At 48.0% G+C, this 23,717-nt stretch overlaps 1 protein-coding gene across 7 annotated transcripts in view; it reads left to right on the plus strand.

Moving 5' to 3' along the window:
• Positions 1-23,717, plus strand: part of Myo18a (myosin XVIIIA) — a 106,524-nt gene that overhangs the window by 11,452 nt on the left and 71,355 nt on the right. The window lies entirely within an intron of this gene.

Here is a 23,717-nt window from a genome sequence, read left to right on the forward strand (position 1 = left end):
AGCTGTGTCACTCCCTGATCCTGTAGGGAGAGAGGGTGTGCAGTATCAGATTGGAGGTGTTATACCTTTGTGTTTGTGCCTTGTCAAGAAGCTGAGGGCAAGTCCCCAAAAGTTCAGCTGGGCCTCGTGGTTTGCTGTTTCCTTCTTTCCTATTCGGTTGACTTGACTGAATTTAGCATCATGCCTTTCTCAGGCAGACCAAGACTCTGCCTTAATTTCAGCTGCATCCCTGGTCCCTCATGAGGGATCTGATATTGATTGGTAATTGAAAAAAAAAGTACCTAGCTTCATGATACAAGAATGCTTTGGGGTTTGGGAACTGTACTTTTTTTTTTTTTTTTTTTGCCAGTCCTGCGGCTTGGACTCAGGGCCTGAGCACTGCCCCTGGCTTCTTTTTGCTGAAGGCTAGCACTCTACCACTTGAGCCACAGCTTCACTTCTGGCTTTTTCTGTTTATGTGCTGCTGAGGAATGGAGCCCAGGGCTTTGTGCATGCTAGGCAAGCACTCTATCACTAAGCCACATTTCCAGCCCTGCGCATTGTACTTCTTGAGTCTCATTGAAATATACAGGCTAGGAGGTGCCTCTTCTATATATGGGAGATAAAAGGACACTAAAATATAGGAATTCCATGTTATTTATATCTCAAAGGTTAAAAAAAAAGGCAAATGATTTTAAATCGAGGTGTCCTGGAACATCTGGGTGTATAGCCGCCATGGTTACAGCTTTCGGGGAGATTACTTCTGCCGGGACTTCCTCTTGCCCTTAAGTGAACAAGACATTGAATATCAAGGGAGGTTTCAGAGGAAGCAGGGTTCAGATCATTGAAAGCTTATAAATCATGATTAACGTGTAGATCTTACCCCAGTGAAATGGGATCATTGAAAAGCTCCAAACAGGTAGTTACTGAATCTGATTTATTGGGCTCTAAGAGCCTGTTTTATCCTCTTGGGAAAAGAAAAGGCAGGGCTCAAAGAAAAAGAAAAAGAGATCAAGCTAATAGAGATAGTGGGCCCTGACTGTTCCTGAGATCCTTGTGGCAGGTCACTCACGGGAATCAAGACCTCTAAGCTCTGGGATCCTCGGGTGGGAAATGACATCATTTCCACTGTGCTCCCTGAGGAGAATAATGAAGGACAAGTTGGCCATCTCTCCCAGCTGAGGGTTTTAGGACTGTCCAGATCTAGATCTTGCAGGGACCTCTCAGCAATGAATGACCAGATGAGTCAAAGTCAGAAGGGGGAGGAAGTATGAAGGAAGCTGGCAGACTCCTGTTCCAGGCTTTCTTCTGGGAGGGAAAGTATGGATGCTCAGAATGGCTGCTCCTGCTTCCCCTAGCAGCACATTGGGCCTGGGGACATTGGGAGTGACAGTCAGGCTCTGGCAGCATTCTCCTTACTTTTACCCTGGGGCTAGTTGAGTTTGAGCAGCTGTGTAGTTTGGGAGTGATGGTGGGTAGGAGAGAGACTGTGTGCAATCCAAGGAAGGACCTGCACTCACTCATTCCAGAACCACATTGAGTACCTGCTGTGTGTTAGTCACTAGGCTTGGCTGAACTCAGGGAACTATGACTTAAGGGGACGTGTCTTTAGCTCAGAACCAAAGGTGGTAATATGTAATATGCTGCCTTGTCTGTTTGCTTTCTCCCAGGCTAACATTGCTTTTCACAGGTGGAATTTTCTTCCTCAAGTCTGAATCCCCCAAGGGATTTATTATAGCTAGCTCCCTGCTGAACCACAGCCGGGCCTTTGTGGGACCCTGGGCCTAGCATCCCAGATGCCATTGAGTTTGCTCTTCATAGCATAGGGATCATCCTGGCATCTCACATTTCCCAGACATTTCCCGACTAGCTGCTGCCTTGCTATACCCCATCCCTGGGGAAGCAGATGCTTTAGCTTTGGAGGTGCTGGTGGAGCCCATATTACAGCTGCTATCCCTGGAGTGCTGGCTCTCTAGCCCCCAAGGAGCAAGCCCAGCTGGTGCCCAGTCTTCTTCCCCAGGTCTCAGCCTAGTAGATCTGTCAGAGATTCAGTAGAAAACCTCACCCATATGTGTCTCATGCTGCCATCTGGCAGCAGAATGAGATCCGTGGGGCTGAGAGAGGCATACCTCTTCCCACCTGGGCATTGGTAGGGACTTGAACCATAAGTAGAGAAGAGCTGGCCAGCATTTCCAGCGTCCTGGCACAGAGCCTGGGAGCTGGCGTGGGGAGGCTGCAGCCTCTTCTGTGGCTCTCAGCCTCTCTCTCCTCTTCCTCCTCCCACTCCTACTCCTACCCCTTTTCTTGGCATCAGTTCTAATCCTCATTCTGAGCCAAGAAAAGTCTCTTGCTGCCTCCTGCATGCTCCTGGGAGGGGTACGAGGAGGATGGTAGCCCTCACAAGGACAGCTCCTGGTGGCCACCTTGACTGTCAGGGCCATCCATCAACTTTGTCCCCAGGGGGCTTTTCGGGAGCTAACTAGCCATCTGTTGTCTCCTGCACACAGATGGGGGCCAAGGTCCCATAGCGCCTCTCCATGGCCTATTCCAAAGGCCCTAGAGAGAGACAAGCCCTGGGGTTTCCCTCTTACATGTTATGTATGGAATGTGTGGCTCACACCTTCAGGGTCCTGAAGCTGCTAGATGAGGTTCCATGGAGACTAAGGGTGAGCTATGGGGTCAGATAGACTTGGGGCCTGACAAATTCGTCAGCCGGCCAAGAGAAGCAGCTCTTTTTTTTCTGCCATTGATCCTTCTGTCCACCTAACCAGAAAGTAAACATTTGTTGATAAGCACTTACTGTGTAGTAGGTTACAGGGTCCAGTGGTGAGCAACATACAGATCTAGCCCCCAGGAATGTCTAGCAGAGGCCATGACAGTGGCACTGGAAGAGCTCAGTGACTGAGGCCAGTACAGGGTCTGGGACAGCATAGAGGAGGGACTTCATGGACTTCATGTACGATCTTTAGGGATGGGTCAGCAAAATGAGATGAGTGGCAAGAAGCAGGGGAAGGTTGCAGGATGACACATTTGGAGGGCAAGGTTGGGACAATGTGAAGGGAGAGAGTGCTGAGAGAAGCAGCAGGAGAAGCAGACACTGGCTGCCTAGGCCCCTGTGAGCCATGTGTGGGGAATGTTTACTGCAAAGGCAATGAGGCCATTGGCCAAGAAGTCACACACAGGAAGAGCGTTTAAGTCTCTCTGGTAGCTTCTGGAGAGCACTTAGGGGTGTAGCTGGGGTTGCTGTGGGAGATTTGTGGGGAGCTCTTGGAGTAGTCCTAGTGAAGTAGATGGAGACCTTAGCCCAGGTAGAAGCAGCGGAGATAAACTCAAGTATCAGATTTGAGCCATGGTGGCAGGTGCTTAGTTCTGAGGACTGAATGACATAGGGGCTGAGGGTGATGAGGTGTCTAGTGTAATTGCCAATTTCGGGGGGTGGTGGTGCAGATAATGAGCCTTCTTTCCTTAACTCTTCAGGCAAGGTTTCTGGGGGTGGGATATGTCTTCTGATCGGTTATTCTGTTTGCTGAGTGTGGTGAGGTTAGCAAAAGCCCTGGCAAAGATGAAGATCTTAAAATCCAGTCTTATCAGTCTGGCTGTGGGAAGATTGGGGCTCACTGAGACTGGGCTGGGGGCTAGGGCCTGCGAGAGAAGGCGGTTGGCTCCTTTTAAAATATCTTAATTGGATTTATTCAAAAGGACAAGATAATTGTCCTGAAGTATAAGATGTTTTAGCTGGCTCAGGAAGGCCCACCCACCTAAACCTTAGTCAACATGGTTGTCCCTTGTCACTGAGCCAGAGGAACCTGACTGACGTGGACACCACCCTCTTCAGAAAGTATTGATTTCCCTGCTTTTGAGGATATAGTTAGAGAGGAGAGATTGTTTTATGTTTTGTTTTTAAGCCTCTACGAGGGCTTGAACGCCCAAACATTCCTCCACTTGAGACACACCTCCACTTCCAGCTTTTTACTGGTTCATTAATTGGAGATAAGAGTCTTATGGATTTATCTGTGTGGGCCAGCATTGAACCACAATTCTCACATCTCAGCCTCCTGAGTAGCTAGGATTATAGGCCTGAGCTACAGGTGCCCAGCTGGGATAAGGCTTTAAAGAATGGCTACCACTTGCTCCCAGTCAGGTCTGGTTTCTGAGATGCAATATGGTTGCTTCTTCTGCGGTAAAAGCTTTCAAGACTGTCAAGTTCCTCAAGAACTCATTGTGTCTCTCTCAACTACCATCATGCCCGGAAGAGTTTATGAGGAGCAAGTGACAATGGAAACAGCATGGGCTTTGGAGCCAGGGAAACCTCAGTTTGGGCATTACTGTAGTTGCCAAATCTTTCTGAACCTCTTTGTGTACATTCCCTCAATAAACAGGTATTGTTTTCTGAAGGTCCCTTAACAGAAGTTTAAGGACCAAGCACAGATCTTAGTCAATACATTCAATCAGGAATCACCACTATCATGAAAGGCTGTGCAGGTCATCCGTGGGACTGGAAAGAGGAAGTGCTTAGTTCTGCCCAGGGGGAATGGTAGCAATCAGGAGAGACCTTCTAATGGAGAGGACTCTTGAGCTCTATAAAATGCGCCCATTCTCTCCTCCCAGAGTTTGAGAAGGTTACATTGGAGAAGGACACATACCCAACAAACGCCATCTAGGTGTCTGAGAAGGATAGAATTGGAGGTTAAAAGCAGACTTCTGTGTACTTTACTCTGGATTTGTCTTTATATAAGATAAACATGTTTATATGGTAGACAAGGTCACTGATGTGAGATGTGGGCAGACAGTAAATGCTTAGGAAAGTTGGTACCTTTCTCCCTGCCCAGCCATCCAGGGAAGGTAATTGTGCAATTTCCTGTGTTCTCTCATCCATGCTCCTAGTGAGATTTTCTGTTCAGTGGAGACTACCAAGGCTTTTGTCTAAATTTTCTCTATCCTTCAAGACAACCAGCTGAACCTGGGGATGCAGTTCAGTAGTAGAAAACTTGTCCAGCATGCACAAGACTTTTGGGGTTGTTCACTAGAACTACAAAATACAAAACCAGCCAAACAAACAAAAATCAGTTAAAGAAAGGGGATGCTAGGGTTCTCTAACCTTTTCCAGTTTTCCCCAGCCCAGCAGGCTTGGTTATCAGCAGCCTTGCAGAGAACTGGCCAGACTTGGCCTCTTTGGTGCCATGGATGCCCTACACCCCTGGTAGAAATGGTATGGATTGCACCAGCCTTTGTCCCTAGGGCTCTTGGGTGCTGTCCAGAGTGGGACCTGTATATAATTCCAAGGACAGCTTGGTAACTGTGGTTTCTAGTTCTGCCAGGCTACCTTCAGATTATTAGCCTTCCCTAGGGACTTCTGGTAGTGGTTGAGCAGCCGGGTGCGTCCCTGGGTGCGTCCAGTGTTCTGGAGTGCTTCTGTTCCTAATTTTACTCCAAATGATCCTGAGAGGCTTTTGTTTTGTTTTGTTTTGTTTTGTGTTAACCAGGCCATTTTTATTTCATTCTGTGCCAAAGCTTCAGGCACCTCTGGCATCAGAGTCTTACACTTGTGAGAGTCCTGGCTTGACGAGTGAGGGGGGGGGTCGTCAGTGTGGAACTCATCTTGATGATGAGGGGCTGGTGGGCAGGTCTCAAGGCTGCAAGCAGTGGTGGGTGGAAAGGCTTTGGGAGGTTGGTGGGGGGTGTTATCTGTTCTGGAGCCCACCAGTGCAGAACAGAGGGCTAGGGCATGGCTAGTCCACTGGGCCTCCCCTTTCTGTCCTTGAACTCAGTGTTCTGCCTTCACTATGGGATGCTAGATGAACTGCAGCCCCAGAATGCCCAGGCCACCCAGTCTGTGGGTGTTGGGCACAGTGCCCAGGCCACATTGGACTGGTTGTGGGTATACATACTGGTCATTGGTTGTTTTTGTAGGCTCAGCTTGGAACCCTGGCACAGGGGTGAAGTCTAAAGGGTAGCCTCCCGCTTCTTCCTGCCCAGGCCCGAACCCCTCCTGCCTGCCCAGAAACCCCAGTACCCCTCTGCCCTCTGCCCTCTACTTCCTTCTCATCTCTCTTATTTACATTGAAATGGTTCTGGAAAATACCAGATAGGCAAACACCCTGACTGGGGTGGCTGGGGAGTGGGATGAAGGGGGTGTTGTGAGGGGGTGGGAACACAAGTATTTTAAAAATGCTGCAAATCTCTACAGCGTTTCCCAGAAACCACAAGCATGCTCTCTGCCTGCCAGCAGGGTTCCCGCCACCCCTCTGCACTGAGCTGCTAGACTCTCCTCGTGCAGCCTGAAGTGGAAGGCGGTGTATGGCGGGGGGCAGGGACCTGTGATCCAGTTGAAGTGGGGGCTCCCCTGCTGCCTGGGCAGGCCGCCTGACGCCTCCATTGTCAGTCCCAGGCAGTGGTGCGGATATGCCCTAGGCATCCAGCAGGCAATACCTTGTCTGCCCACTGTGTGCCAGGCAGGCATTGTGTAAAGTAGTGGCGGGTTTTTTCCATAGCCCCTGCCCCCTGCTGTGCAGTTTTGGGGGGACAGCCAACTCTCCAGTCCCCGTGGTGTTTGGCAGCAACTTCTATTCTGGTAAATACAGGGGACAGTGTCAGCACAGCTTCTTTTTCATGGTTGTTGACTCTGGCTTGGTTGGAAAATGATTTCCTTAGACCTGGGTCACCCCTCTGGCCTCCTTAATCCCCCACCATATGGCCCTCGGAATCAGGGCATGGCTCAGTCCAGGCACTTTGCATAAACTCTGTACAACATAATGTTTACTGAATCTTGATTAAGATTCCCCTAAACAGAAGACCCTTGGAAGGCATGGAAAGTAATCGAAGGCCAGGCCCATAGCCAAGCGTTTGCTGTATCTAGTCCTGTTCTAGATGTTTCTCATATATTAACTCACTTAGAGTCCCCAACTCTTTGAGGTATGTATTGTAAAGAGCTCTTTCACAGCTGAAGAAACTGAATTTCTGATGTCTGGATTATGGGTTAAAGTTAAACCAGTTGTGTCAGGTGGCACAGCTATTAAACAATTTGTCAGAATTTGAATTCAGGCCACCCACTCTTAGCTAGGTTCCCAGATGCTGCTGTAAGAGAAGGCAGTATGTAGATAGTCTTATAAATCCATTGCACAGTGCGGACCAGGCTCACTAATCCAGAAGTCTAGAAGCCCATGCATTTCCTTGTCTTTCTCTGGAAAGTAAGAGGATACGGGATGGACTGACTGGCCTCTCCTGCTCTGTGAATGATGTCCCACTGAAGGGTTTGACTGGTACTTTTAGGGTCTCCTGAGGCTTAAGCCAAACAGAATGAGCCCAAGTAGCAGCAGTCTTAGCAGGAGGTGGTAGACAGTAGGAAAAGGGGCAGCTTGGGTGTGGTCACCCAGGGCTGGAGGAGGACTACTGCCTCTTACACCGCTGTCCTGCTAGATCCTAGGTCCAGAAGGTTGGAATATCACCCTTCTCAAATTTTTGGCATGCTGGTACTGACATCCACAGCACTTGGGGTGGCAGGACCCCTGCACTGCATGGGGGTTGTATACTCTTGTTCCTCTGTGTGCATTATGGGGGAAAGGTGGAGAAGCAAGGCCAGCCAAGAGCTAAGCAGGTGGTAGGCATCCAACTCCACTTTCTCATTGGCATCTGCCATGGAGCCCCAGCCACTCCTGACTGCCCATCGTGCTTTGCCCCGCCCATCGTGTTCTCGCTTAGGCCTGGCCTCCAGTTTGACTGTCTGGTCCCCACTCTGGCAACACCCATCCTTCCCCATCCTTCTCCTTTATGCCCTTCATCACACTTGTGATTAGCTAGTTCTCCACTAATTTACCTGATGCTGGAGCACTTCATGAAAGCAGAGAATGTTGGTTGAAGAATAAAAGATGACTTCTCTAACCAGAAGCTAGTTTACCATTCTCTCTGGTCTTCCTTGTTTAGCTCAGTTTGGGTCTTGAAATTCTTCTGTCTTAAAAAAAAAAATTCTCTTCCTGGTGCTTGAACTCAGGGCTTCCTTTTTGTCCCTGAGCTATTTTGCTCAAGGCTAGCAAGCACTTGAGCCATAGCTCCACTTCTAGCCTTTTTGGAGATGAGAGTCTCATGGTCTTGAGGGGTTGGAGATGTGGTTTTGGTGGTAGAGCACTAGCCAATGAGTGAAAGCATCAGGTACTGAGTTTGAGTTCTGTTCTTGGACCAAAAAAAAAAAAAAAAGGAGAAAGAACCAACCCTTAAAAAAAGAGAGAGAGAGAGAGAGAGTCTTATGGACTTTCCTGCCCAGGCTAGCTTCAAACTACAATCCTCAGATCTCAGCCACCTGAGTAGCTAGGATTAGGTATAAGCCACTGGCGCCCAACTCTAAAGTTGTCTCTTGATAAGGTCTTGATGACTTGTCTGTAGTATGTTACCATCTCCTGCCACCACCCCCATGATCTCTGTGTGCTTGGGAACTCAGTATCTCTCACAGGAGTGGAGGAGAGCAGGGCATCCTGGACCAGGAGCAGAGGGAAGGGAGAATCTCAGAGACAGCCTGCTTCTGCCTCTGCAAGAGAATTCCCATAAAGGCACGGGACTTGGGTGAGAAAGAGATCTAGGGTTACGTGGGGGCCACATGATGTCTGGTCCAAGGGTCCTGGAGGAATGTGCCTATCTGACTGGTTGCAGGTCTTGGAGGGGTTGGAATGTGGCCTGAGGCTCCAGGCTTCCTCTTCCCCTCCTGCTGCTTTCCCTGGACAGCCTTTATGCTGGAATGTCTGCAGGCTGGGAATGTTGGAGGCAAGGATCTTTCCCATTCAGAGCAACAGATTCCAGCTGGAGCCTGGGGACAGCTCCCACACAGTTAGGGGCCATCAGAGAGGGCAGGCATGGGGCTGTAGGGCAGCGGGAGCTGCTCTGCTCTTGGGGCCCAGGCTTACTTCGTCCCTGCTGGGGAACACAAACATTCTTCTCCCTTTTAAGCCAGGTCAGGAAGAACCTGGGCTTCAGGCGGTGTAGGATTCAGGAGTGGCAGCCAGGTCCTAGGAGTTTGGACCCTACCTCTCTGAGAGAAGAAGTAGTCCATTTCCCACAAGGCCTTACTTCCTCCAGTCCTGAAGTGAATCAGGAAGGAGCACCTCAGATTCCATCCTCAGGTGGGGCCCTGCCTACCAGACTCAGGTTTTCTGATTTATAGGAACCACCCAGCAGAAAGGAGGTAGTGCTGCTGAAGTGGCCACCCATATTTGTCCTCTACACTGTGGGCCCCAGAACCTCTCCAGGGCCTACTTCCTGTCTTCATGGCCTTTCTGGCCCTGTGCCCTTTGACCCCTGATCTCATTTCTGCTGGCTCCTCCCTCCCATTCCCATTTCTATGAGGAGCTGACTCACTTCCTCCCTCCCTCCCCAGTTTCTGTCATTGCCAGGCCCTGTGGCTAGCTGGGTGCATGCTGGAAGGGAAATCTCTCCCTGGGTACTTCCAGCAGGACTTGGAGGCAGTCTCTTATTCTGGGGCCTCTGAGTTTGGAATGTGAGGAGTGGCGGCTCCAGGCCATAGGGAGAACCCAGTCTGAATGCTCCCTGAGCCTTTTTGCGGTTGATGTCAGGCAGCCTGGAGAAATACTGTCCCCTGTCACACTGTGGGCTTATCTGTGAAGCACAAAGGCCAGGGGTGCCATCCTTGTGATCAAGGACCCTATGCTTTCACCAGCACTGAAAGCATCTACAAAAAGTTAGATCAAAGCGGGGCATTGTGGTACATGTTTATAATCCCAGATACTTGGGAGTGAGAGTCAGAAAGATTGTGAGTTCAGGGCTCACCATAGGCAAAGTCAGAACTGTCCTGTCTTCAATACAAAACCTAAACCAAAGAGCTAGTAATGTGGCTCATGTGGTAGAATACTTGCCTAGCATGCTTGAGGTCCTAGATTCAATATCCAGTAACACACACACACACACACACACACACACACACACACACACACACACACACACTTAAATGCCAGCCCTGGGTGGCATGGGCTAGAGGCCAAGTAGTGACAGCACTGTCAGGCAGCATGAGGCTGTCATGACTTTCTGTAACACCCAGTTTCATGCCCAGCCCCATCAATTGAGGAGAAAGTATCTAGAGAGCCCAGTGGAACCTTCTAGGGGCATTAGGAGGGGGAAGAGGGCCTGATAGTATCTTCTTGTGTGAATTCTTCCTGTGGAGGTCCCGCCTCCTGCTTCCCCCTTCCCTCCCTCATGGCCTGTTGTGCTTGTGAGTGGACTGCAGAGGCCCTGGCTGGGCTGGCATCCTCCACCTCGCCCTCCCCGGAGCTGTGGCAGGCTGTGGCAGCCTGTGTGCCTGGCACTCCAGGCACTGTGGGAACCAGCCTGCTGAGCCTGGCACAGCCTTGCCTCTGCTCCATCAGACAGCTAGGTTACCTAAAGGACACGGGCCCCTGGTGAGGTCGAGTCCCCCCTCACTTGGCTGTGCATCAAGATCAATAGAGGCAAGAGGGAAACTGGGCCCATGGCCTGAGCAGCCTGAGGGGATTGCTGTGGTCGGTCTTCCTGGAATCCAGTGACCAGCAAACATCCCTCTTCCCCTTAGCACTTGGCTTTGTCTGGCACAGCCCCCACCCCCACCCCACCCCGCGCTGCACAGAGGCTTGCAATTCCAGCCTTGGGGATTTCTGGGTACTGACAGGAATTTCTCGTTTCCGTCAGGTTGTGGGGGTTGTGCCAGCTTGACCACCCCACCTAAAATGCCCTTGCCTTCCTTGTGAGAGGTGAACCACCCTGTTAGGCACACAGATGCCCGCCTGCATTCTTCTCCCAGGGTTTCTATATTTCTCCGTGCTCTCACCCAGCTTTCTTTGACCCGGGAAAGGAAACTGCAGAACTGCACTCAGTGGCAGGATTCCCAGCCTGGAAATGGCTGGGGTGCCATCCGTGTGCTCCCTGCAGAGTCTAGACTGGGTTTTCCTTTTCTCCAGATGCCTCCAAAATACTTCTTCAAGTAGCTTCCAGTCCTTCTAACAGCCGTCACCTTCTCCATCCAGGGGAGGGCTGGCTTCAAACCACGGGGCTTGGTTTCTGGGGAGGAAGGCTGAGTTTTCCTGTTTTACTCAGGGCCTCTTTGTCATCTTTCTTCAACTGCTTTTCCGCTCTTTGCCCTGTATCCCTAAAAGAGGGACACATCCTGATTGTAGGAGTAGAGAACCGTTTTTCTGTCAAGGGCCATTTGGATATTTTTTAACATTCTTGAGCTATACAAAATTATTGAGATAGGCAGAGGACCACAGGCAGCTGATGAGAAGCATCATGTGTGTCCCATCCTGTGCCAGATGATTTCAAGAGCCTTCCATGACCTGAGAGTGGGGTGCTCCCCACCCCATGGGGGTCCCCCTTTGTCCCATTCATTCTCCTTATAACTCTACCTGCATTTGTGATTGTTGCAGTGGGAACGGATGCCTGGAAAATAAGAATTGGGTGGAAGAGCTGGTTTGGGGGATAGAACCTTCTCTCGGCTCATTTTGGGAGAAAGAAGAGGAAGGCAGCATAGGTGTGTGCATTGCCAATATATTGTAAGGTGTTAGGTGGTATGTGGATTCCAGCTAGACTGCCTTATCCAAAAAAATCTTGCCTTTGCTGTTTTTACTGGCTGAGTGACCTTAGGCAAATTATTTCATTTTAGGAGGCCCCATTTTTCTCTTTGTAAGATGAAAATAGTATTACTCGGTGTGTGTGTGTGTGTGTGTGTGTGTGTGTGTGTGTGTGTGTGTGTGTGTGTGCATGCACTGGGGCTTGAATTTCTAGGCTTTGCACTCTTACTTGGTTTGGTGCTCTACAACTTGAGCCATGGCTCCACTTCCAGTTTTTTTTGCTGGAAGTTGAGAGTTCAGGATTTGTTTGCCTGGGCTGGCTTTAAACCACAATCCTCAGATCTCAGCCTCCTGAGTAGCTAGGATTACAGATGTGACCCCCTACCACCCAGCAAGTATTATTTTTCTTGTAAGGCTATTCTGAAGATAAAATGAGGGGAAAAAAATCCCTTAGAATAATGCTCCAACATAGTGCCTTGTGAGTCCAGTGGCTGTTCTCCACTCAAGGGGTTACAGCTTCACACTCTAAGTAGGTGCCTGGAACTAGAGAGAGTACCAAGCCCTACAGATGCCATGCGTTTCCCATACATATTCATCTATGAGAAAGTTTAGTGTGTAAATGAGACACAGGTAAGAGATGAACAGGAATAATAAGATAGAGCAATCACTGCCATATACTATAATACAAGTGATTTGAAATGAGGACTTGCTTATTTCTGGAATTTTCCATATAGTATTTTGTTTTTTGTTTTTGTTTTTGCCAGTCCTGGGGCTTGGGACTCAGGGCCTGAGCACTGTCCCTGACTTCCTTTGCTCAAGGATAGCACTCTGTACCTCTTGAGCCACAGCGCCACTTCCAGCTTTTTCTGTCTATATGGTGCTGAGGAATTGAACCCAGAGCTTCATGCATGCTAGGCAACCACTCTACCACCAGCCCTTCATATAGTGTTCTGGACTGTGAGTAATTGAAACTGGAGAACGTGAAACCATGAATAAGGAAGGACTAATAGAGGGCTCAAAAGTGAGCATTGTAGTCGCTGATCCATCTCTGACGCCCTGGGAAGTGCTTGGTGTCTGGGGGTGTGGACTACCTGTCCACCCACAGGCGCGTCCCAGGCCCTGTACCTATTGCTGACTCAGCTGTGAGACCTTTGCTCTTGTCTTCATGCTGGTGATTATTATTATTTTTTAAAATTTTGACCAAAGTGTCTGTCAGGTAGAGATAGGAAATAGGCCCAAGCTTACTCAGGGCCACACAGTGATCTCAGAGTGAAATGGCTTTGCCCTGATCTTCTCATCTGGTCTCAAGTTTGATGTCAGTTTTTCAAATTGTGCAGCTTTTTTTTTTCATGTGACTTCTCTAGTCAAATTCTTATTATTTTTTATTTTTTTTGCCAGTTCTGGCGCTTCGACTCAGGGCCTGAGCACTGTCCCTGGCTTCTTTTTGCTCAAGGCTAGCATTCTGCTACTTGAACCACAGCGCCAATTCTGGTCATTTTTTATATATGTGGGCTTCAGGTATACGAGGCAAGCATTCTTGCCACTAGGCCATATTTCCAGCCCTCTAGTGGAATTCTTGCCTGGTGTTAATACCTTTGAAGTATTAGACTGGGTTCTACCTGTTCATTTTCCAGTTGGACAAACTGACTCTACTTCTCCCTCCCCCACCCCCCTGCTTCTATCTTCTTCATGTCTGTCTTGCATCTAATAGCCCACCTAGGTTAGGGCTAAGCTAGAATTGAAGCATAGCAGAAAAGCTGCCTGGCCTGCCAGTTCCCAGCTCTGTCTTCTGTAGCTTCCATCAACATAGAAACTTTCCCAGACTCACCTATCTGGATCTTGCTAACTACTGTAGCAACACCTCCCAGGCTGATTCCCTGCGATAGAATGGGCTAGCCATCAGATCTACCCTGTTACCTTGCTGTGTGTATCAGGCCTAGCTGGTGCTTGTCTGAGTCTCCCTAGTGCCTCCTACGTGGTGTCAGAGTCCCTTTTCCACTTCTCCTTCTTCCTCATTTGCGTCCTCTGGTTATGGCCCTCCTTGCCTCATGGCATGCTGCCCTGCCTGAGGTTGCCTTGGCCTTGTTTGCCCTTGCAAGTTCAGGGTTCTGTTGGGACTTCTTTCTGTGGAGCACTAACATCGGATGAGTCCCAGAGCGAGTGCTGGGGAAACCCTCGGGCCACTACATTCCAGATGTCTTACCCAGACATGGCCCAGAGACTGTGGAAACAAGGCACGATTGTGTGGCACGGAGGGGCTTTCTCCTAAGCCAGCATGCCTTGGGGTGGGAGCAGGCTTCCATTCAGCTTCGCCCTTTCAGCCCATGGCATCTGGCTTCTGTTCTCAGGCTGGGTGTTCATTGTGACTACCATTCCCTCCCCCACTTCTTTTTGAGGCCTAGAGAATGAGACAAAACCCATGGGGCCAGAGGTCTAAGCAGATTCAGTGGGTAGGGGCAGTGGTGGGAGAGAACAGCAAAAAGTTAGGGGCACCATTTGAAGAGGGGATTTGAAAAACATGAGCAGGACAAACTGGATGGAAGAACTTCTAGATCAGACCTGTCCAACAGAACATGCTGCTGAGATAGAAATGTTCTGTGGTCAATGCTGTCTTATTTGGGAGCCCAAAACCACATGAGCACAAGGGGCCATTGAGCACTTGAAATGTGGCCAGTGTAACTGAGCAGTGAGATTTTCTATTTTATTTTATGTTGTGCTGACACTGAGGTTTGCATTACAGGCCTGAGCACTGTCCCTTAGATTTTTTTTGCTCAAGGTGAACCTTCTACTATTTGAGCCACAGCTCCACTTCCAGCTTTTTGCTGGTTAAGTAGAGAGAAGAGTCTCATGAACTTTCCTGCCTGGGTGGGTTTTTTTTTTTTTTTTGGCCAGTCCTGGGCCTTGGACTCAGGGCCTGAGCACTGTTCCTGGCTTCCTTTTTGCTCAAGGCTAGCACTCTGCCACTTGAGCCACAGCGCCACTTCTGGCTGTTTTCTGTATATGTGGTGCTGGGGAATCGAACCCAGGGCCTCATGTATACGAGGCAAGCTCTCTTGCCACTAGGCCATATCCCCAGCCCTGGGTGGGTTTTTTTGAACCACAGTCCTCAAGATATCAATCCCCTGAGTAGTTAGGATTACAGGCATGAACCACCAGTGCCTAAGTTAAATTTGAGTATTTTATTTTAATGACCAGTACCCCACTGTTTTGATTTACCCAAAACTTAAATAGCTACTGCTCGGCTGACGGCTCCCAGAAAGAAATGGAGGGCAGTGTTGAGTTCTTGAAGGCTCATGGCCTCCCACAGAAATCGTCTGGAGAGGCTGGGCTGGGTGGTATTTCCCCATCCTAACAGGAAGGAAGGTTTGTCTTCTCTGGCAGTTTCTCAGCTTCACCAGCTCTGGAATCCTGATGCCCCAGGGCCAATAGGTCCTGGCTGTGTGCCACCACAACTGGGGCAGTGCTTCCTCTCTTTGCCAAGCATGTCCTTTGCCCAGCTTGGAAACATACAGGTGTTCACACGCCCAGTGAATTTGAATGGTTGTTTACGTGGGAGCAGAGACCTAGTAGGCTGGGCAGAGGCCTTTGCTTCTATGAGGGTTGGGGTGTGTGCTTTGTTTTCACTTCAAAGGGTTCTGCAAACAAGCCCAATTGGGGCTCCCAGAGGTGACTACTCAGATCCTCAAATAGTATCCAGTGTTTTAGGGAGCCTGAAGTGTACCTAAGAGAGCTTTTTTTTTTTTTTGGCACTGGTACTAGAGCTTGAACTTGGGGCCTTATGCTTTCCCTTAGCTTTATCATTCAAGGCTGGTGCTCTACCATTTGAGCCCCACTCTACTTCTGGACTTTTGCTAGTTAATTGGAGCTAAGGGTCTCCAAAATTTGCCTACTCTGGCTGTCTTTGAACTCAGATCTCAGCCTCCTAAGAAGCTAGAATTACCATTGTGATCCAACCAAGACCTGGCTAAAGGAGCCTTTCTGAGAATGAGCACCACAGGCTGTCAGCACTCCTAACATGGAAGATCTATTGATATCTTCTTTAAATTGGGGTGGTCTGATCCCATAAGCTGGTTTTCCTTTTTTCTTTCAGTGGAAATAGAGAAGAGTTGTCATTTGTATGGAAAGAGAACAGTGCTTCACTATGTTCATTCTTCCAAGTCTACCAGAGGAGGTGGGATGAGAATATAGTGTATGTATGTGGTGCATTAAGTAGATTCAGAAGCGCCCCCAAGTCTGTGAGATTTGGGGGAGGGGTGTGAAGGGTTTGGAGAAACCATCCTTAAGCTTGGCCCCTTGGCTTTGGGCTTTGTGGGAACTTGGCAGAACTGAGGAAGTTTGGAAATTCCCAGGGCTTTGAGGAAATCCCCAGCAGCTGAGTCTTTGGAGAGCAGCAAGCCTCCTGGAGCTGCCAGTCAGGTAGGTGTTAGGCAAGACCTGACTGCTGAGCAAACCTTTGGGTGTGCTAGAACTGGCTGGCTGTAGGAGGTGGCCGTTCCTGAGCCTCCACAGAAGACAGTGATCTGTGGCAGGCTTCTCCACACCCACTGACTCCTCACTGACTGTCTCAAACCCCACAACACAGGCTCAAAGTGTCCCTGGTGTCTTTCCACCAGGGATTCAGGTAGTCATTCATTCATTTTGTGCCATGAGTAAGCACTTACCGAATTCCTATACATGTAGGGACTGTTTATTAGTCGCTAGGGAGAAGGCAATGATGTAAACAAGGTGGGCCGAGTTCATCCCTGTCTTTGGCCGTGCCTCTCCTAAGACAGAGGCCATCTTGCTGCTTGCAACCCCCTCCGGCCTCTCTGCATCCCGGGGACGCCTCCTGGGGGCGGGGAATGGAGGCCCACCGCGGTCTCCGCGCAAGTGATTGGTGAGAAGGGGACTGCTGCCCTCTGCCGGGCTCTAGCCGCGCTGCAGGGTAGTCATTCAAGGGCTCTGCGCATGCACCGGCCCTGGCTCCGCCCATGCGCCGGCGGATGGGGCCCGGAAGTGCGGATGCAGAGCAGGTCTGGGGCAGCCAGGCCTTGGAAACCTACCCTACCTGGGTATTTGGCCAGTTCAGGTATCCTTTCTGCTATCTGAACTCTCCTTCAGGCCAACCCGAGGTCTCCTCCAGGAGGTTATTCTCTCTTTCACTTCGGGATCCTCCAGTCAAGGGTTGCTACTTAACACACACACACACACACACACACACACACACACACACGCAAATAGTTCCTACCTCAAAATTAGGAAGTGCACTCTTGCTCTGGCATGTTTTCGAAGGCAGGTGAAGACTTCCCCAATATCCTAGGAATCTGAGGAACCTGAGAAGTGGCCTGCCATCCCAGGGATTGTGTGTGTCACCCAGTGGTAGCTGGCGCTCTCCTACCCAGGAAGCTTTAAGTGCCACAGTCTCTTCCAACTTCCTTAAATAAAGAATTCCATTAGTGACTTCTTTATACATTGCACAGTAGCAATATAAGTATTATGCAATGTTATATTATCCATTTACAGAGTATTTATAGACACCCCCCCCCCCTTAGGTTTTGTCTTACAGCAGAAACTAGGGGGACAAATAGGGAAAGGGGCTATTTTTCCCCCTTTTCTTTCTTTTTCTTTTCCTTCTTGCTTGCTCCTCCTCCTCCTCCTCCTCCTCCTCCTCCTCCTCCTCCTCCTCCTCCTCCTCCTCCTCCTCCTCCTCTTCCTCCTCCTCCTCCTCCTCCTCCTCCTCCTCCTCTTCCTCCTTCCCCCCCTCCTCCCTCTCCTCCCCTTCCTCCCCCTCCTCCCCCTCCTCCCTTTGTGAAGATAGTCATTAAAACCTCAGTGGTAAAAATTTCCAAACTACCTCTTTCCCATGAAATACAACTGTGTCTGACACACTTATTTGGCAGAATAATGGCATGTTGTCTTTTCAGACTCCTAAGCTTAAAATCTTTACAAAGAAATCCCTTTGGGGGCTGGGAATATGGCCTAGTGGCAAGAGTGCTAGTGCTTGCCTCCTACACATGAAGCTCTCTGTTCAATTCTCCAGCACCACATATATGGAAAACGGCCAGAAGGGGTGCTGTGGCTCAGGTGGCAGAGTGCTAGCCTTGAGCGGGAAGAAGCCAGGGACAGTGCTCAGGCCCTGAATCCAAGGCCCAGGACTGGCCAAAAAAAAAAAAAAAAAAAAAAGAAATCCCTTTGGTTCCCTTTCCCAACTCCTCAACCCCTTGAACCCATTTGCCATCCTCCTGTCATGGCTAGCCAGTCTAGAAGATCCTTCCTCTTTCATCACCCTTTTCTTCCCCACCTGCAGGAATCTTTATCTTTCACCTGGCCATTACCTTGATTTTCTCTAGTTCTTCAGCTTCTAGCCTCCTTTCTTTCCCTGCATCCTTCTGTTCCATCAGCATTCCTAAGCAGGTTCAATCATGCACTCTACTCTCAGAAGCCTGCCCCTTGTTTCCAGGTAAAACTGGCATGGAAAGAGCTGGGCTTTGGAGTCTGAGTCTAAATGCTGGCTCTGTCAGCCAATATCTGTGTGATCATAAGCAATCACTGAATTCTGCAAACCTCAGCTTCCCTGTCCTCAGTTCCCCTTCTAACACCTACCTCTCTGGGTTTGATGAGGAAACCAGTGTGCTCTGTACCTGCCACAGGGCTATGTTTAGTACCATCTTCTTTTTCCTTAGATTGCTTTCCTTGCTTTTTTTCCTCAAGTTTTCATCTTTCAGTTGTGTCATGAAGCTCAGGTTAACTGGATTAAAAAGAAGGGGCTAGCCTGATGTCAGTGGCTCACACCTGTAAGCCTAGCTACTCTGGAGGCTGAGATATGAGGATCACAGTTCAAAACCGGCCTGGGTAGAAAAGGCCATGAGACTCTAATCTCCAATTAATTACCAAAAAGCTGGAAGTGGAGCTGTGCCTCAAATGGTAGAGCAAAAACAAAAAAACACAAGGACAGCATCCAGGCACTGATTTCAAGCCCCAGGACCAGCACCAAAACAAACAAACAAAAAAAAACCAAAAGAAAAACTAGCTCAGACATCTTTAAAGTCTAGGGCAAAGCTTCTAGAAGCTCAGCCTTATCTGCAAACTTAAACAGTGTGGCCAGGGCCCAGACCAGTTCTGCCTTCCAGCTCATCTTGGCTTGATGGGGCCTCAGACCAGTAATGAATGGCAAAATGGCTCAACTCAAGGTTCAAGTGATATGGGAAAAAAGACTCTTTCAGTAGTACAAAAGTTTCATTTTATGACCCATAATTGGGTCACATGTCCTCCATGACCAATCCTTTAGACTGAGATATTATTCCTGGTCAGGACTAAAATCACATATTAGAGTGGGTCTCCAGAGGAAAACTGGGGTACTGTCATTGAAGCATGGTGGACTGCATAGTATTCTACGGAAACATCTATAGCACACAGCACACAGCTTGCTTGGTGGAAGGCTTTTCCAGCCTTCACGTTTTCTCCTACATGTTCTACACTTTATCCAGGAGTATTGTCCACATCTTACATGCTTTTCTTTCTTTCTTTTTTTTTTTTTGGCCAGTCTTGGAGCTTGGACTCAGGGCCTGAGCACTGTCCCTGGCTTCTTTTTGCTCAAGGCTAGCACTCTGCCGCTTGAGCCACAGCACCACTTCTGGCCATTTTCTGTATATGTTGTGCTGGGGAATCGAACCCAGGGCTTCATCTATACAAAGCAAGCACTCTTACCACTAGGCCATATCCCCAGCCCCCTTACATGCTTTTCTTTCCTTTTTTTTTTCCTTACATGCTTTTCTATTCATCTTTTCTTACTCTTGTCTTTCAGCCCAGCATTCCCTTCCTACCTCATTAACATATTATAAAATTCCCTCATTGATGGCCTGGCTGGAAGCTGTATGCCTTACTCCCTTCTGGAAAAGACCTCTGCCTCTGAACTTCCCCCAGAATATTGTCTTCACTCCCCAACCTCCATGCTCCTACTTCCCATTGAAGAACTGAGCACATTCTTACTTGAATGATAACTATTGGAGTACCTTTTTGTTCTATCATCTGCTGGTCTTAGAAGTCAGAAAGATATTCATCTGTTTCATCCATTCACCCTTTTTGTACCTGGTATCTTCCCTGAATAGGGTCAAGGCAGGTTGTGTAGGGGTTATAACAACAAGCAACCTACAACTTCTGCCTCATGAAGCTCACAGGCAGGCATTGTATTTCTCCAAGTGTTGGTGCCGAGGTTTTACACTACACTGCTGGCTGAGTGTACCTCACCTCTGGCCACCCTGTTCTTAGCCACTGTGGTCAAAGACCTTTGCTCAGCCACGTCATCAGCATGGGAGAGCAGAGTAGTTGAAGTTAAGAGCCTATATGGATATCCTTTTGTCCCCTCCTCTGTTCTACCCAGGTTGTTACAGATGAACTTCTAGATCCATTGAAGGCTTCGTGCTGGGGAGAGGGCTGGCATGTAAAAGAAGCAGAGTATGGTCCATGTAGGGAGCACCATCTTAAGCATATGTCACCCATCAGTTACCCTTCCGAACATTAATTTATGCTGTGTAGTCATGGTATACACACAACAAAGCTTAATAAATTCAACTATAGGGTTGTCTAAGAAACTACTATTCTAGTCTGAAATTATAAAAGTGGTACTTTGGGTATTTTTATTACATGTTGTACATGAGTATACATTATGATTTCATGCAGCTGTGTTATATAGTACAGTAGTTCCCTTTATCCACAGGCATATGTTCCAAGACCCATAGTGAATGACTGAAAGTATGCTGATACTGGATCCTACATTAATACTGTGTTTTTCCTGTACATGTACCTGTGATAAAGTTTAGGCACAGAGAAAGGAGAATAATGGCTACATAGAATAACAATATACTGTAATACAAGTTATGTAATTGGTCATTGTTATTTTCTCTCCTCTGTCTCTGTCTCTGCTTATCCCTCTCTCTCTGTTGTAATTGTATTTCTTCTTCTTCTTCCTCCTCTTCTTCTTTTTCTTCTTCTTCCTCCTCCTCCACCTCCTCCTCCTCCTCTTCCTCCTCCTCCTCCTCTTCTTCCTCCTCCTTCTGCTCCTCTTCCTCTTCCTCCTCCTTCTTTTTGCCAATACTGAGAGTTCCTCAGGGCCTCACAACCTTGGCTTTCTTGCTCAAGGCTGGCTGGCACTCTACTACTTGAGCAGCAGCTCTACTTCTTGCTTTCTGGTAGTTCATTGGAAATGAGAATCTCACAGCCTTTTTTTTCCTGGGCCAACTTTGAACTGTGATCCTCCGATTTCAGCCTATTGAATAGATAATATTATGGACATGAGCTACTGGCACCCTGCTTGTGATTGTATTTTCACCCTTTTACTAAAGGGAGCACTTAGGGGTTCTTTTTAGCATGTCTGAAATGCCAGGATTATTGTTCTTCCTCTTTACAGCATATTTTCTGGGGGATGGAGGGGTGTAGTACTGGGATTTGAACTCAAGACCTTCCACTTGCAAGCACTATACTACTTGAGCCGTGTCTCCAGCCTTTTTCTGCGTTAATAGTTATTGTTTTTGTTTGTTTGCTTGATATGATCTCATATTTTTGCCGGAGGCTGGCCTGGGATCTTCCTACTTACAGCTTCCTGCAGATGTAGGAGGTTCACAGGTATGAGCCACCATGCTTAGCTTACTGATTGAGATGGGGTCTTGCTTACTTTGTGTCCAGACTGGCCTAGAACTGTTGTCCTCCTGATCTTCACCTGATTACAGGTGTGAGTCACTATGCCTCTTTCCCTCCTACCCCATCATTTATTTACTTAGCTGTGCCCAGGGTCTTGTGCATGCTCAGTAAATTCTTTACCACTGAGCTAAATCCCATCCCTGGGGCCATTAGGAAGTAGAATGAGGGTTACTTGAACCCAGTGCTGTGTTACTGTAACCCAGGGCCTCATACCCATGATAGTTACTGTGTGAGTCACAGGCAGGTCACATGTGCAGTGTAAAGCTGTGTGCTGTGTAGGACAGATTTAATGATATGAGACTTCATCATGATTCTCAGCACTGCATGCAATTTAAAATTTAGGAATTGTTTATTTCTAGCACTTTTTTTTTTTTTTTTTTGGCCAGTCCTGGGGCTTGGACTCAGGGCCTGAGCACTGTCCCTGGCTTCTTTTTGCTCAAGGCTAGCACTCTGCCACTTGAGCCACAGCGCCACTTCTGGCCATTTTCTGTATATGTGGTGCTGGGGAATCGAACCCAGGGCCTCACGTATATGAGGCAAGCACTCTTGCCACTAGGCCATATCCCCAGCCCTTTCTAGCACTTTTGACTTAATACTTTCAGACTTAAAGTTGACCACAGATATTTGTGATTCTTTTGTTTCCATGGTTGAAATGGAACCATGTAGATGGTGAAGTCCCCCAAGGGAGTTCATTAGTAAGAAACATTTTTTCATTCACGGTGTGTTTGTGTTGGCTCATAAGCAGTTTTTCTAGAAGTATAATTGGTAAAAAGAAAAAAAGATAGTTATTGAGTGGAAGGAATATTGTCTTTATCAACATGGCAGTGTAAAGGAATGTGGCACTGATAAAACAACACAGTTGACCCTTCAAAACATGAAAATATATAAGCCAATCATAAAGAACATATTTAAGGAGCACATGTGTATAATCGTATTCATATGAGATATACAGAATAGGCACACCTATAAAGACATAAAGTTGAGGCTGGGAATATGGCCTAGTGGTAAAGAGAAAGGAGCTAACGCTATTCTTCAAGGACACCCCCCCATTACCTACTTCCACAACTAGGTCCAATTTCCTCAACCTCTCAGGTGTGCTATCATTTGAGGACCAAACCTTCAATATGCATATTTTAGAGGGAATTTTAAGATCTCAGTCCTGGCATAGTAGTAAAGTGCTTGCCTCGTATACATAAAGCCCCGGGTTCGATTACACAGAACCACATATATAGAAAAAGCTGGAAGTGGCACTGTGGCTCAACTGGTAGAGTGCTAGCCTTGAGCAAAAAGAGTCCAGGGACAGTGCTCAGGCCCTGACTGAGTTCAAGCCCCAGGACTGGCAGAAAACAAAACAAAACACTCTGATCAAGATATAAAGTTGACTGGCAGTTTCCTTGGCTGAGAAGTTGGGAAGAAATCCAGGAAGGGTTTTGGATTTGTTTTTGCAGTAGTGAAAATCTTCTCAAAAGTGTAACGCTGATAGCTGTACAACTTTGTTACTATGTTAACAATCAATTGGATTGTGCGCTTTAAGTAGAGAAATTGTATGATATATGGATGATATATTAATAAAGTTTTTGTTTTTAAAAGTTAAAAAAAAAAGTTGACCACAGATAACTGAAACTAGAAAGTGAAACTGGCAAGGGAGCATGCACCATACCTTGGGAGCAATTTAAGGGATTGTCTGTCTTGTTTTGTTTGTTTGTTTGTATTTGGCTAGTCCTGGGGCTTGGGGTTCAGGGCCTGGGCACTGTCCCTGGCTTCTTTTTGCTCAAGGCTAGCACTCTACCTCTTGAGCCACAGTGCCACTTCCTGCCTTTTTTGTTTATGTGGTGCTGAGGCATCAAACCCAAGGCCTCATGCATGCTAGGCAAGCACTCTACCACTAAGCCACATTCCCAGCCCCGTATTGTCTGTTTTTTACTATACCCTACTTTTGCCTTAGATGCTGATTTTAGAATCAGCTGACTTTAGATGCCAAGCTTGAACTCAGGACCTGGACATTGTCCTGAGCTATTTTGCTCAAGGCGAGCACTTTACCACTTTGAGCCACAGCTCCATTACTGGTTTTTGAGTAGCTAATTAGAGATAACAGTCTCATGGGGACTTTTCTGCTTGGCCTGGCTTCCAACCATTATCCTCAGATCTCAGCCTTCTAGGAGAAGCTAGGATTACAGGTGTGAGCCACTGGCACCCAGCTTGCTGTGGGTTTTTATAAGAATTTGGGTTTTTTAATTCTTTTTTTTTTTTTGGAAGATCAAAGTTTATTTACTATCTGCATACAAAAAGATATTGCCATCAATTTCCAATACTTTCTTTAGTGCCCACAAATGCAAAGGAACCATGCCATCTTCTCTAGGTAGTTTATTTTCATCATCTCCTTCAGTTCTCACCCGAACCACACACACCAGATTCATCCAGATTTCTTTTTTTTTTGGGGGGGGGGCAGTCCTGGGCCTTGGACTCAGGGCCTGAGCACTGTCCCTGGCTTCTTCTTGCTCAAGACTAGCACTCTGCCACTTG

Source organism: Perognathus longimembris, chromosome 17, assembly GCF_023159225.1.
Source record: "Perognathus longimembris pacificus isolate PPM17 chromosome 17, ASM2315922v1, whole genome shotgun sequence".
Lineage (NCBI taxonomy): Eukaryota > Metazoa > Chordata > Mammalia > Rodentia > Heteromyidae > Perognathus > Perognathus longimembris.